This window comes from Triticum dicoccoides, chromosome 1B (assembly GCF_002162155.2).
Source record: "Triticum dicoccoides isolate Atlit2015 ecotype Zavitan chromosome 1B, WEW_v2.0, whole genome shotgun sequence".
In the NCBI taxonomy this organism is placed as follows: Eukaryota; Viridiplantae; Streptophyta; class Magnoliopsida; order Poales; family Poaceae; genus Triticum; species Triticum dicoccoides.
Window position 1 is genome coordinate 356,757,070 of NC_041381.1, and position 16,827 is coordinate 356,773,896.

The 16,827-nt window shown below is 38.6% G+C and overlaps 1 long non-coding RNA gene across 2 annotated transcripts; it reads right to left on the reverse strand.

Annotated features, from left to right (window-relative positions):
• Nucleotides 1-8,910: 8,910 nt before the first annotated feature.
• On the reverse strand, nucleotides 8,911-13,455 carry LOC119305153. 2 transcript variants are annotated; one of them, XR_005148567.1, is made up of 5 exons: nucleotides 12,633-13,455; nucleotides 12,393-12,508; nucleotides 11,619-11,813; nucleotides 10,658-10,746; nucleotides 8,911-9,328 (listed from the first exon to the last, which is right to left on the reverse strand). It is a non-coding gene; the product is annotated as an uncharacterized LOC119305153 (long non-coding RNA). The 2 variants fall into 2 exon arrangements; XR_005148566.1 differs by having other exon boundaries at nucleotides 8,912-9,328; nucleotides 11,619-11,678.
• Nucleotides 13,456-16,827: the final 3,372 nt, after the last annotated feature.

Here is a 16,827-nt window from a genome sequence, read left to right on the forward strand (position 1 = left end):
TGCTGCAGATAATTAATCTCCAGGTGTGGTTGAATTTACAACTCAGCTGCTAATACCTTCAAATATTATTTGTATCCCCTTGTGTCGAATCTATAAATTTGGGTTGAATACTCTACCCTTGAAAACTGTTGCGATCTCCTATACTTGTGGGTTATCAAGACATTTTTCTGGCGCCGTTGCCGGGGAGCATAGCTATACTTGTTGAGTCACTTGGGATTATTATCATATTATCACTATAAAGAATCTAAAGGATCCAAAGACTAAGGTGTTTCCCTCAAGGACGAGGGGAGGTAAGGAACTGCCATCCAGTTCTGCTTTATTCACCTTCTGTTATGAGTAAACTTGCAACACCACCACATGCTATTAATTCTGATATGTCGCAAGTTATTGATGATGCTACTTCTACTATGAATGATGCTTATTATGATGCTAGTACCTTGCTTGATAATGATGATGTGCCACTTGCTGAATTTCTTGATAAACAAATTGCTAGAGTTATACAACATGATGTTGTTGAATCTGATGATGAGCTTGAAACTAAAACTCCCAAAACACCTCCTAGAACTATCCTTCCTAGATATGAATTTCCTAAGGTACCGGAAGGTTATGTTATGAGTGAAGAAGCAACTAGAGACATTCTTGCTTGTAAAGATAGAGATGATCTAGAGAAATTACTACACAAGTATAAAGAAAAACTTTGAATGCTAGAATGAAGTGTGATCCTAAGTTTGCTACTTCACCTATCTGTATTGATGATAAGGATTATGAATTCTCTGTCGACGCGGAGTTAATTACTTTGGTTGAATCTGATCCTTTCCATGGTTATGAAACTAAAGCTATTATGGCACATCTTACTAAGTTGAATGACATAGCCACCCTTTTCACTCATGATGAGAAAACTCGCTATTGCTTTATTCTCAAATTATTTCCTTTATCATTAAAGGGTGATGCTAAAGATTGGTATAATACTCTTGCTCCTGGTTGTGTGTGTAGTCCCCAGGATATGATTTATTACTTCTGTGAAAAATATTTTCCTGCTCATATTAAACAAGTTGCCTTATAGGAAATATTTAACTTTGTGCAAACTAAAGAAGAGAGTCTCCCACAAGCTAGGGGGAGGCTTTGCCAATTACTTAATGCTTTGCCTAATCATCCTCTTAAGAAAAATGAAATACTTGATATCTTCTATAATGGACTAACCGATGCTTCTAGGGACTTCCTAGATAGTTGTGCTGGTTGTGTTTTCAGGGAACGAACTATTGCTCAAGCTGAAGAAATATTGAATAACATATTGAAAAATTATGATGATTGGACTATACCTGAACCATCGCCTCAACCCACTCGGAAGAAGAGAGGTATATTATATCTCAGTCCTGAAGATATGCAAGAGGCACAAAAATCTATGAAGGAAAAAGGTATTAAAGCTAAGGATGATAAAAAATTACCTCCTATTGAAGAAATACATGGGCTTAATACACCACCACTGCCTAAGGTGGTAGAGGTAAATTCTCTTATGATGTTTAATGAAAATGATAATCCTCACAATATGCATCCTAGGCAATGCCTTTATGAGTTTGAAAACTACATTAGGAAACAAGATCACTTCAGTGCAAATGTTATGAAACAATTGAAATATAATTCTAATATGATTGCTCGCTTAAGTAACTTGTTATTTAGAATCTCAAATGATGTTAGAGGTGTTGGAAAATATGCTTCTATGGTTCAAACTCAATTAGAACAAGTTGCTAAATCTCAAAGAGAATTGCTTGATGAAATAAATCATAATATGCATGACTTTGCTGTTAGAGTTGCAACTAGAGGAGGTAAAATGACTCAGGAACCACTTTATCCGAAGGGACACCCAAAAAGAATTGAACAAGATTCACAAAGATCTAACACTAGTGCACCTAGTCCTTCTAGAAATAAAAAGAAAAGGAAAAATAAAAATGATAGGACCTTGCACACCTCTAGTGAACCTGAAATAGAAAAACCTCCTGATAATGATAATGAAATTTCTATCTCTGATGCTGAAACTCAATCTGGCAATGAAGACTCACATAATGATAATGAAAAATATAATGATGAGGTTCATAAAGACTCTCAACCAAATAATAAAGAACCAGATAATGACGTTGAGATAGAACCACCTGTTGATCCTGATAACCCACAAGCTAAAAATAAAAGGTGTGCCAAAAGAGACTTCATTGCTAGAAAACATGGTAAAGAAAGAGAACCATGGGTTCAAAAACCAATGCCTTTTCCACCCAAGTCAACTAAAAAGAATGATGATGTAGAATTTGAATGCTTTGCTGAAATGTTGAGGCCAGTCTTTTTGTGTACTCGCTTGACTGATATCTTGAAAATGCCTCCTTATGCAAAGTATATGAAAGACATCATCACAAATAAGAGAAAAATACTGGAAGCCAAAATCTCCACTATGCTTGCTAATTATACTTTCAAAGATGGAGTACCTAAAAAACTTGGAGATCCGGGAATACCAACTATACCTTGCTCTATCAAAAAGAATTATGTGAAAACTGCTTTGTGTGATTTAGGAGGTGGTGTTAGTGTTATGCCTTTGTCTTTATATAAAGGACTTGACTTAAATAAACTCACACCTACTAAAATATCTTTGCAAATGGCTGACAAATCAACTACCATACCTATCGATATCTGTGAGGATGTGCCCGTTGTTATTGCTAATGTTACTATTTTGACTGACTTTGTTATACTTGAGATGCCCGAGGACGACAACATGTCGATTATCCCTGGTAGACCCTTCTTGAATACTGCAGGGGCTGTTATTGATTGCAATAAAAGCAAGGTCACTTTTCATATTAATGGTAATGAGCATACGGTGCACTTTCCAAAGAAACAATTCCAAGTGAATGGTATTAATGTTATTGAAAAATCTCTGACAATCACTATTGGAAGTTTTCAAATACCTCTACCTACCGTCAAAAAGAAATATGAAATGCTTATTGTTGGGGAAACGCATATCCCCATTGAGGTAACTGGATTTACGAAAGTTCTTCGGTTTCATGCTAATCGAAAGTGGTTGTTAATAAGTCTTGATCAACATTATTAATGAATCCTTTTTGAATGGTATGAAGTTGATGAATTTAGTAAGCACTACTTTCTGTCCTACTTTTTATTCTCTGTCTTTATTAGTTAAATAAAATAAATGCCCTGTTTTGTCTGTTTCCTGAATTTCCCGTGCAATGAAAAATGACCCAAAAATAAAAGTTCTCAGAATGGTCTAAAAATTTTATATGATTTTTTCCTGAATATTTAAGAATTTTTGGTGCAGAAATAATCAGAGGGAGGTGCACCAGGTGGGCACAACCCACCTGGGTGCGCCAGCACCCCCAGGCGCGCCCTGGTGGGTTGTGGTCCCCATGTGGGCCCACTCACTTACCTCTTCATACCACATCATCACTTACCACCAGAAAAAAAATCCCCATTGCTCTCTCTCTCTCCCATGGTCTTGCTCATTTTGCTGCCATTTTCGATCTCTTTGCTCGAAGCTCCGTTTCAGAAATTGTTTCGGGGGATTGTTGCTTGGTATGTGACTCCACCATTTGTCCAATTAGTTTTTGTTTTAGTGGTTTATACTTTGAATAATTAGCTACTCTTGGTGCTGCTGTAGATGTGTTTGCATGTTCAATTCTTAGTGTTCTAAGTAGTTTGAATGCTTGTTGTGGCCTCTATGTATCCTTATGAGTAGTTGCTATCAATCTTACAAAGTTTTGTTGACAAATTTTTGTCACTCCAAAATTTTATTTTCAGAAAATTGTACGCAGACACGATGAACCTATTTGGAAGGAGTTCTTCGAGGAGACGATCCTCGGGGGCATCCTCTAGTGATGGTTCTGCCCACCGGTATTACGTTGAACCAAGTGAAAGTTCCACGCGAGATGCCGCCACCAAAACATGCTTATGGCCTTGCGATGAGTATATGATGCAGGTGGGCATCAATGAGGAATTTGAGCTATATGTTCATAATGCCGGTCTCGGTCCCTACCTCTCAGATAAGTGTGAATAGCGACATCTTCTCACTGAATCATTTGTCAAAGGATTTAAATATTTTCCACGTGAGTCTAGGGTGTCGTTTATGCTTTATGATGAACCATTTACTATTCCACTAGAAAATTTTGCTTACCATTGCAAACTTCCATTTTGGGGGTCGCTTGATGAGCCACCAAAGGCTGAGTATGAGACCTTCTTGACTAGCCTTTGCTACGGTGAAAATAGGGGAGTAAGGCAAGGAAGAATAAAGAGCATTCGCTTTCCCGCAATTCAGTACTTTGCATTATTTAACGGGAAATGCATAGTAGGCAAGCAAGACCGTAGCATACTTTTTTTGCCAGACTTGAGCCTCATTCACACCGCTCTCACAGGTGAAAGGAATTATAACCTTGGAGTGATTGTTGCACGTAGACTTCAGCATAACGCCAAAAGTGGCTGGTTCTATGGTGGAATTTATGCCACAAGTTTAGCATGGGGACTGGGTGTTTCACCTTTGCCCTTTGACCCTATCCTACCCACTCCATATTTAGATTTTGATGCCTTAAAGGAGCATAAGATTCTCAAGGGAAGGGTTGATAACTTCACTTACAATTTGTTGTTTAACCAATCACATGTTGTGGACACATATTTTCCTGCGCCTGCTCTCTTTGATTATCACAGCAAGGAAAGATATTTTGTTCTTGAGAGCGAGGCCCGAGCTCACAATGCAGTAGTGTTGGCGGCATGGCGTGCTGAGGCCTCCGCACCGAGAGCCTTTGTGAGCTACCACGCCGACTACTACCCTCCAGGCTACTGTTTCATTACCAACTTAGGCCAAAAGCCTAAGCTTGGGGGAGTACGTGTTTCTTACCGACATTATATTCACGTTCACATATCATTCCATTTGTCGGTGTTCACACTTTTTCATTGTATTATCCATGCTTAGATTTATTTTCTTGCTTTCTTCTTGTGTGTTTGAAAAACTTTAGAAAAAACCAAAAAAAATAGTTGTAGTAATTTACTTTTTATGCATGCTTAGTAGTAGTACTAAAAGAAAATCCAAAAAGATTTCCTTGTTCTTCTTTTGCTTGTTGGGAGCTTTCCCATGTAAATAGATTTTCTCGTTTTTGCTTTTTATTTGCTTGTTGAAGAAGAACCAAAACTCCAAAAAATATTTCAGTGTGTTTCTCTGAAATTCTTTTCTTTTATTCGAGTTGTACCGAGGAGAAGACCACGATGAAAACGTTGAGTGGCTCTCATATGAATAATTGTTGAACTAATAAAGAGCCCATTTTACCTTGTCTTCTCCTGTTGAATAAAATGTTTGCAGATTCTAGCTTAGTCCATGGCACTCTTGCACTATTATTATTTTCATATCATTCGGTCATGCAAGTGAAAGCCAATAATGACTCGATGAGCTGGCCGTGGCAAGCAGAAACTGGTATGAACTCAACTTGTCTTGTCTGTGTAAATATGTTTAACCTAGTGCCCATGATTAAGCCCATTATGATTAAACATGTTTGCAATGACAGAGATTATAGTTTCTCATGCCATGCATAAGTAGCTGGGAGTGGATAACGATTTATCTTGGATATCAACATAGCGTTAAAATGATTGTGATGTAGTATGATGATATGGTATACTCCTCTGAATGTTCGAGTGGCTTGACTTGGTACATGTTCATGCATGTAGTTGAATCAAATCCAACATAGCCTCTATAATATTTATGTTCATGGTTCTCATATCCTACTCATGCTAGTGTCCAATGTTACTTATGCATAATGCCTGGTTATGATCGTTGTTGCTCTCTAGCTGGCCGCTTCCCAATGTTAAATTGCTAGCCTTCGCCTGTACTAAGTGGGAATTCTGCTTGTACTTCAAAAACTTTTGAACCCAAAGTTATTCCAGATGAGTCCACCATACCTACCTATATACGGTATTACCCTGTCGTCCTAAGTAAATTTGCATGTGCCACCTCTAAAAAACTTCAAAAAAACTATCCGTTTTGTGTGCCTGGATCGTTCATGCAACGACAGGAGGTGGTCGATATCTTCCGTGCTAAGCATGCTATCCTCAGGTCGAGTGTTTATTCACTCGCTATTGCACGAGGAAATGGGCGGTAATAGGGATGCCAAGTCCCAAACTGCAAAATACAAAAAGAGTTCATCTCTTAAATAATCAAACAAAAACTCCCAATGGAGTCAAAACCTTTACTTTCCGCTTGGGAACCACCACTAGCTTGCTTAGCATGGAAGATGTTGATAACTGATGGTCGTGAAGTGAATGAGAAGGGTGCATGTCTCAAAATTTCATTTATCTCTATTTTCAAAACTAAGCTCTGGCACCTCTGCAAATCACTGCTTCCCTCTGCGAAGGGACTTTCTATTTACCTTTATGTTATGTCATCACCTTCTATAAACAAGCGCTAGAAACTGAGTAGAGCATAGTGGTCATGATTTATGCATTGTGTATAGCTAATGTTGGGTGCATCATGACTGGATTTTTTCTGCCATGAATTACAATGTTTAGTCACTGCTTGAACTTTGGAGGTGCTCTGCATTTATGTTTTGCGGTCTCAGAAAGGGCTAGCGAGATACAATTATTGTCATATTATATCATGGTTGTTTTGACAACGTGTTGCTGTTTGAGATATCTTATTATTGCTCGCTAGCTGATTTTGTCATTGATATGAGTCATTATAATCTTTAAGAGTTATTGTCGACATGGTTAGTCATAACGCTGGCTAAAAACCTGGGTGTTGTTTAAGCTTATTTATGCAAACAAGAGCAAAAGAGTTCGTAAAAGTTTTTCTTTCGCACTTTCAGTTTATCAACTGAATTGCTTGAGGACAAGCAAAGGTTTAAGCTTGGGGAGTTGATACGTCTCCAATGTATCTACTTTTTCTCACGCTTTCCTCTTGTTTTGGACTCTAATTTGCATGATTTGAATGAAACTAACCCTGGATTGACGTTGTTTTCAGCAGAACTACCATGGTGTTGTTTTTGTGCAGAAATAAAAGTTCTCGGACTGGAACGAAACTTTGCGTGGATTTTTTATACCAATAATAAGAATTTCTGGAGCCAAGACCCACCAGAGAGGGGCCCTTGGGTGGGCACAACGCACCAGGGCGCGCCCCTCTCTCCTGGCGCGCCCAGGTGCGTTGTACCCACCTGGTGGCCCCACTGATGACCCCCCTGATACTATAAAATCACATTATTCCCAAAAAATAAGGGAGAAAGAATTATCTCGATCCATGAGACGGAGCCGCCGCCAAGCCCTGTTCTTCCTCGGGAGGGCAGATCTAGAGTCCGTTTGGGCCTCCGGAGAGGGGGATCTTCGTTCTTTGTCATCACCAACCCTTCTCCATCGCCAATTCCATGATGCTCCCCACCGGGAGTGAGTAATTCCTTCATAGGCTCGCTGGTCAGTGAGGAGTTGGATGAGATTCGTCATGTAATCGTGTTAGTTTTGTTAGGGCACGATCCCTCGTATCCACTATGTTCTTAGATTGATGTTGCTATGACTTTGCTATGCTTAATGCTTGTCACTTTGGGCCCGGGTGCCATGATTTCAGATCTGGACCATTTATGAATTCATCATTATATCCATGTTTTAGATTTGATCTTGCAAGTTATAGTCACTTACTACGGTTATGATCCGGCAACCCCAGAGTGACAACAACTGGGCCCACTCCCAAGTGATGACGGTGGTTCGAGGAGTTCATGTATTCACTATGTGTTAATGCTTTGTTCTGGTTCTCTATTAAAAGTAGGCCTTAATATCCCTTAGTTTCCAATATGGACCCTGCTGCCACGGGAGGGTAGGACATAAGATGTCATGCAAGTTCTTTTAATAAAGCACGTATGACTATTTATGGCATACATGCCTATATTATATAGATGAACTGGAGCTATTGTCGTATCGCCCTAGGTTATAACTGTCACATGATGAATATCATCCAACAAGTTACCGATCCAATGCCTACGAATTTATCTTTATTGATCTTGCTACGTTACTATTGCTATCATCACTGTTACACTTGCTACAAATTACTTCTACCACTGTTATTGTTACCGTTACTGCTGTCACTACTATCAAACTACTTTGCCACTGATCACTTTGCTACAGATAATTAATCTTCGGGTGTGGTTGAATTGACAACTCGGCTACTAATACCTTCAAATATTCTTTGGCTCCCCTTGTGTCGAATCTATAAAGTTGGGTTGAATACTCTATCCTCGAAAACTATGGCGATCCCCTATACTTGTGGGTTATCATCAGTTGGTGCAATTCCAAGTAGAGCATCGTGGCGGGATCTAATTGTGAAGCGGAGTGCATAGCTACTTCGGAAGCAGCAAATGAAGGAGTCTGGATGAAGGAGTTCATATTCGATCTAGGTGTCATACCTAGTGCATCGGGTCCAATGAAAATCTTTTGTGACAATACTGGAGCAATTGCCTTGGTGAAGGAATCCAGATTTCACAAGAGAACTAAACACATCAAGAGACGCTTCAATTCCATCCGCGATCAATTAAGGAAGGGAGACATAGAGATTTGCAAGATACACACAGATATGAATGTTGCAGACCCATTGACTAAGCCTCTCTCACGAGCAAAACATGATCAACACCAAGACTCCATGGGTGTTAGAATCATCTATTATTTAATTAATTAAAACAAGAGTCAAACAAGACACCACGTGCGTCCACATAGATTAAATTATCTTGATCATTAATTTTGTTTATCGATGGCTGAGATTAAAAGATGCAAACATTACATAAAAAATATGTACACGTACAAGTATTAGAACATGGCACGTACAAATAGTGCACGCAGGTTTAAAAGAACGTTCATGTCCATCGAAACAAAATCTAGCACGCACAAACAAAAAATACCTTCACATCAATGGGTCAAGGATAAAAACAAACAATAGTCAAACCTAGACAAATAAGGAATCTAAACAAATAAGGACAGCCACCAGACCACGTGAGGAAAGTTCCAAAACAGAAACGATTACATGCGGATAAGACAAGTTTACAATATGATCTCCACACGGTCTCGGACACCCCAACCCAGACACCTGAACCCATTATATAAACAAGTGCACCTGGCCGCACAAGCACCCAACAAATAAGTAGAAGTCGGCAACCACGACGACTTGAACAAGGCACACGCAACTCGACATCCACACCAAAAGCCAGCTCCAGCCGCTTCTTTTGCCTTCCAACAAAGTCACGCCAGAGCACAGTCGACGCCCGACAAAGTTACGCCCAGCTGCTACAATCCACGTCGGAAGAAGTGACCCCAAAGCACTTCTGGCCTGCATCATCAGATTGGTAATTTTATTTAGTAAGCTTACTTTTTTTCGATAGAAATCTTCATAAATAGTGTATCAACGGACAAATTGTTCCTGTTAATTTTGAAGACATAACACTATGGCATACAAGAAGTTGAGTGACTTAACTACAAGAGGACAAAATTGGAACATTCAAGTGAAAGTAATGAGAATGTTGGATTCGATCAATCCTACGACCGATGAGCTTATTAGCCTAGATATGATATTGATGGATGAGCAGGTGTTTTTTTTAATATATTTAGTTGGAATCTTTCTGTCACATGAAGCAACAATTACTAACCATATTTTATTCTTTCGGCAGGCTGAAACAATCCATGCTACTATCTGGAAGAATCTTATAGACACTTTTAGATCAAAGATCAATGAAAAATCTATTTATGCATTCAGCAATTTTAAGGTCGTGGAATCCACAAAATATAGGCCAGTGAGCAATGACATTAAAATATTTTTTGCATACAATACAAAGGTAAAGGAGATAAAGAATCTTCAGAAGTTTTCCCAGATTATTGCTTCGAGTTTGCTACCATGGAGGCACTAGAAGAAAGGGCAGAAAAAGATACACAATGCTCAGGTATGTTTATAGTTGTAATTTCGACTTCGAAATAGTTGATATTCTAATTGTTATATCACTAATATCCAAATATGCAGATGTCATTGGACTACTAACACAAATGAAGCCTGTGGAGACAACAATAACAAAGAAGAACCCACAACCTTCATATATCCGCCAGATTGAAATCCTAATGCCAAAGTAAGTGCATATGCATATGCATGTCTCAAATTTAACCAAACCTCCCCGTGTGCACTAACTTCTCGGATTAAATGCTTTAGGGGTGATAAAATCATAATCACGTTATGGGGAAAGTTTGCTTATTTTTTGACCGAGCATGTAATCGGCAGCCAAACTGTCCTTATTATTACATCAACGATGGTACAGAGATTTAATGGTAAGTCCATAAAACTTACATGTTATTTTTATCATTTAAAATTATAATTGATTGATTAAATAGGTTTGTGCCTAAAGTCAACCAGTGCCACAAGAATATATATAGATCTGGATATACCAGAAACACAAGAACTTCTTGATAGGTATGAAATACCACCAATTCATTTATTTTCCACTTATAAATAGTGACTCACGTTCATTCAAGATTCAATATTCTTATTCACTTCATGCATGTGCAGGGACTCGACAGAAGAAACCTTACCAAAAATGATCAGTATAGATAGGAGTAATCAAGGAACACTAGAAGAACAAATGTTTTATAGGAGGAAAACATTGGAACAACTTACTACAATGAGGCACGAAAACCAGCCAGACCAGGTAATGCATCGGAATTTCAATAAATATGTCATTAGTCTTTGTAATATGAGTAAAATACCTGCAAGGACAATTCATTCAGTATTAATTATAATGAAACCATAATGTACTTATATATGTCTCTTAATCCCCTACCCCTACCCCAATTCTAACGTTGATTTTGTTTAGAATTTTGTGTTCACAACAACAGCTACAATAGACTGTTTGCAAGAAAATATTCAATGGTGGTACATGTCATGTGATAAGTGTCACAAATTGGCTACTAAAGAAACCGACAAGTATTATTGCAAGAATTGTGGTATATATCCAGAAAAGGTCACACCACGGTAAGCATATTATATTACTAAAATATGAACAAGAATTGTTATATTGTATTTACTCTCCACTAACATGAATTGTATGTTAGGTATGGTGTTCGTCTCCAAATTAGTGACCATACATCTACTACAGGCTGCACTTTATTTGACGAGGAGGCTGCAAGATTGCTTAATACGTCTGCATCTAAGTTGCTAGACACACTAGATGGGAAATCAGAAGAAGCGCCAAAGATTATTCAACAATTATGTGGAAAAAGACTTATATTTCGGTTCAAGCTCAATGGTAGTAATCTCACATTTGGCACACAATACTATGCAGTAAAAAGAACATTTGTTCCTGATGATAAGCTTGAGATGCTCTACTTGGACAATAAAGCCGAGGAGGTAAAGTTGCATTAACTTTTTACCATTTTCAGAATTCCTTAACTAATTAATCTTACATATGTTGCAGAGGAACTAATGGATGATGAGGTTGACATCATATTAATGAAGAAGCAGACCATGCTAGATAGAAAGGTGACTGATTTTTTAAAACTATATACACACTTCAGATTTTATAGATGTGTCTAATTTTAAAAAAGTATATGTTTGCAGTCAAAGAATAATAAAGTTTCACCTGGCGAACTTTCATGCGAACTGGTGCCTATGAAAGAGGAGCCACATGACAGCAATGGGACTACATTAAACAAAGATAAGAGTCAAGACAAAATATCTTCATCATCCCGTGAGCTCCGAAGTGGCAATAAAAGGAGACTGAGATCTGTTGTAATATCAGATGGCTTGGAGGATGAATGCATTGAGACGAATATGCCTGAACAAAAGGAAAAAAGTGTTCGCGGGAACAAGAAACGTGTTAAAGAAAAAGCCAAAAATACAATGCTTGAAGATGAAGATGAAGTACAGAAAGCAAGGCCCAGCAGAACAAGGATGTTATCTAGATAATTAGTGGATCAGTAGTTTATGAACATGATAAGTAAGAGTATTTGACATGGATGAGGATAAGAAGGATATTATTAGATTAAGGGTGTGAGTGTTACCAATGTTCTTAGACATCTAGATAATTAGTGGATCAGTAGCTTATGAAATAAATAGTACAACAGTCTATTTGTATCGACCAAGATAAGTAAGAGTATTTGACATCGACTTGGATAAGAAGGATATTATTATATTAGGAGTGTGAATGTTACCAATGTTCTAAAACAGATTGATTTACTTTCTTCATGTACTTTCCTTTATGTACAAGCTATTTTCAGCAAATCTGTACAAGCCAGCACAATAGGTAGAAACACACTACAGGACCATAGTTTCCACATTAGGATTCAAGTCACAATTTGAAGAAATTATACTTTGGCAAATCTATACCAGACCATCGCCATATAGAGGAACGTACCAGTTATAAGGAAGTCAATGGCGTCTTGCTGGCAACTGGAATATGTTTCTCCGTTACTTGATGTGGTTACCAGACGTTACGAGAAAATTCAACAAGTTAGCTTTTGCACAACAAACCTATACAAAAATTAATATCCAAGGTGACATATTAACACATAGAAGATAAGGCCTTTACAGTTTAACAAAATAAACAAGAATTAATCTTCGGTACAAAAGATGCATATCATCAGTTTGCACTTACATTTAAAGTAGTCTGACAGCAAGAACAATGAGGAGGACATCATCTCACGGTAGTCAGATCCAATCATTCACCACCAGCAGGTGACTCGGTGAGTTCCCTCACAGCCTCCTCCACTGGGCCAAACTACAACACCTCTACCATGCTTTTCTAGCCGTCCGCCATGTCATCTTGGCCGAAACCCTTGAGAATGCTCCGCCGAACTCCACGAGGTCGTCTAGGATCTAGATCCTTGAGAATGCGACGAACGCGTCTGCGCACTCCGCACAACGGCAAACTACGCCAGACGAAGAGAAGTTGGAAGAATGAATGGAGAAGTGCAGTCGCGATGGTTTGGGAATTAGTCCGCTGATGGCAAGCGGCGAGATCTTCATCAGCCGGATAATGGAGAGGTGGTGCAGGCGGATGGATAAGGTTACTGGTGGGGATCGACTTAGCTGAGAGATTTTTTCTTTTATAAAAGAGGAGAGTTCCACGTACACGATGACCTGTATGGGTTGGTTTATACGGGCTGGTCATTTTCTAAATGACTAACATGGGCCTGCAATAAACTGTTGGGCCTGAATAGGCTTCATATATGGGGTATGTAAACTTGGGTTTGGAATTTATCTCTCTATACCGTGATCGTTACCAACTCGGTTCTGACTCCTTATCAAATAGGCTGATACGAGGACGTGTTAGCGTACTGCCCTTAAATAGCCGGAACTTACACTTCGATTAACCAAGGGATCATATCATCTAGACCTTTGGATCATCGACCCGTCAAAAACAAAGTCGACAAGATTAATCACAATCGACCTAGATTTAATCGCTGGAAGAACTTGCACACGAACCAGGCTTGCCAGACTTCAGATTAGAAGGTAAATGCCCTCCGTGGAAAACTACTACTATCAGTAGTTCAAAGCGACCTCATGATTTTTTTATTCATTATTACATTGTTTTACATTTAGGCATATAATTATAATACTAACTAAAAGAACTATTCTTACACGTCTTGCCTTTGATCTGGACATAAACTCTATTTTCTTTGCGAAAACAGTACCAGCTTCTGTTATGAACTAAAACTGACACAAAGAATGATAAAGTCATGGCAGCAATACGAAGATATGCTCTAATCATTTGTACATGGTACAAAATATTTTCCAGGATCGCTACAGGATTTGCTTTGAAGCAAAGATACAATTACGACAATAATTAGCACAGGCGTGTGAAGCTTTACAAAAATTTAAAAAAATACAATAAAACACAATCAGGTATATCATTGACCTTTTTCTATCTTCATGTAATGCACACTATTGGTACTTCTCTAACATATATATTTGAAAGATAGCCCTTAGAAAAAATTGCAGAACCTAATAATTTTATGTATAGTGTTAAAATGATTTTAGAGAGTACTTCGCCGTAGTAATTCCCAAGGAGCAACTGTCATTCACTAAGAAGCACACAATCACAGCAATAATGCCATCCTCTGCAGCTCGAACCACACAACAGAATAATCCTGAAAGCATGATCGATAAGTATTATAGGTTGTTTCTACATGTAGCTGGCATCTCCTATTTAGTGCATATATTGTTACTGTCTTGACGACATTGTGCATAAAGTAGCTTTCAAATATATGGTACTATATTTCTAAAAGAATATTCAATGCAGAAATGAAGGGACATCACACATCAAAATCAGCAGGCCAACTTACAAAAGAAGCTAGAGAAGCTGTTATCAGGAGGAAACAACAACTCCAAGAAAAAAGGAGTAAGAGATGCAAGAATACAGAGCAAACAATGAATAAAAAAGAAGAAGATGCTTCACGGAAGAGAAAGGAACAAATCAAAGAAAGAAGAAATGTCAAGCGTGCAAAAACAAATGGGAGCGAATGACCTTGAAAGCAACATCATAGAAACAAACGGCAACACTACGTCCGAAAGTTATTATAGCACGATATGGAACTTTGGAAAGCCAACATACAGATGCGAACATTGCAATGCAATACTATGGTGTGAAGAAAGATTAAATTCTCATAGAGGAACCAAAAAAACCTTCTTTCGGAATTTGCTGCAAACAAGGTAAGATTGACCTGCCAAAGATGGGATATCCTCCACCTTACCTCGAAGGACTATTAACAGGTGAAGGAAGTGATGCAACAAACTTTAGAGAAAATATCAGGTCATACAACTCAATGTTCTCATTCACATCAATGGGAGGAGCTGTTGACAAAGAAATAAACAATGGCAAAGGACCATATGTTTTTGGACTGCATGGCCAGAACTACCACCATATTGGAACACTTCTACCTGAAGAAGGTAACAAACCTCCATTTGCCCAGCTATACATCTATCAGACAGAAAATGAGGTGCAAAACGGGATAGATGCTTCAAGATGCAATGATAGTAAATCAAGGCTAGACCCTGGCATTGTCAAAGAACTACAAAAAATGCTTGATGAGAACAACATCCTCGCAAAATCTTTCAGAATGGCAAGAGATAGATTCAAAGAAGAAGACTACCATGATTACACACTTAGAATACTTGGGAAAAGGAACGGAACACACAACCTTCCATCTGCATCGGAAGTTGCAGCATTGGTTGTAAGAGATCCAACTGGAGAGAGCTAAGGACGAGATATCGTTGAGTACAAAAATATGGAGCCTCACAGGATATCAGAAATCCATCCAAAATTAATGTCAATGCAATACCCGTTGTTGTTTCCATACGGAGAAGACGGCTTCAAGCTTGAAATACATTACAAGCGAACAAAAGAAGGTGATAAAAGCAGGAAATATGTAACTATGCTGGACTACTACGCATACTACCTACAACAAAGACCCAACCAAGGAATGTCACTGCTAACGTCCAGACATCTATCTCTGCAATTTTGGGTAGATGTTTACACATGCATTGAGCAAAACAGACTAAACTGGATCAGGAATAATCAAGGGAAGCTACGAACTGAACTTTACAGTGGACTGCAGGACGCGATTGAACGAGGGGATACCAGAACAGAGCAGGTTGGAAAGAGGATAATTGTACCTTCATCTTATACAGGAGGCAGAAGAAACAAGGCACAGAACTTGCAAGACGCATTTGTAATATGCCGATGGGCTGGATATCCAGACCTTTTTATAACATTCACATGCAATGCAAAGTGGCCCGAGATCCAATACATGCTAGATGAAGCAGGGGGAGGCCTACATCCAGTCGACCGGCCAGATATTGTTGACCGGGTATTCATGATAAAACTGAAGGAGCTAATGAAAGACATCATTGTGAAGAAACACTTTGGAGAAATTATATCAAGTAAGATCAGTCGACTTCTCATCGCTAACTAATAGTACCTAAAGTTTCAAATTTTTAACACTCCATAGACTTTGTCTATTTACTAAAATGCTTCTGAAATTTAACAAAATCAAACTATATATTCAATAAATGCAGTTATCTATACAATAGAGTTCCAGAAGAGGGGACTCCCGCATGCGCACATATTGGTATTCCTCAAGGAGAATTACAAGTGCAAAGGACCATTAGAAATCGATCAAATAATCAGTGCGGAGATCCCAGATAAAGATGTCGATCCTGACGGATATGCGGCTGTTGAAAACTTTATGATGCATGGGCCTTGCGGAGAGGCAAATACCAAATCAGCATGCATGATGGACAACAGATGCACTAAACACTTCCCAAAACGATACAATGCCGATACCACAATTGATGAGGAAGGCTTTCCAGTATATAGAAGGCGAGACAATGGAAGGAAGATCAAAAAGGGATGAGCAATGCTAGACAACAGATTTGTAGTGCCATACAACCGAAACCTTTTGGTCAAATTCCAAGCTCACATAAATGTCGAGTGGTGCAACAGGTCCAGGTCAATCAAGTACCTATTTAAGTACATCCATAAAGACGATGACCAAGTAACAGCCTTACTAAAGGAAAGGGACGTGGCAAACGACTATGTTGAAATCAAGAAATACCTAGAGATGAGATACATATCAACAACCGAAGCATGCTGGCGGATATTCTAGTTTGATCTACACCATCGTGATCCACCAGTAGAGAGACTGCCATTCCACATTGAAAATGAGCAGCAAGTTATTTTTCCAGACTCGACTGACATCGAGAAGATAGTAAGAAGGGCAGGAACCGCAAGTACTAAGTTCACTGAGTGGATGGAAGCAAACAAAATACATGAGGTGGGAAAAGAATTA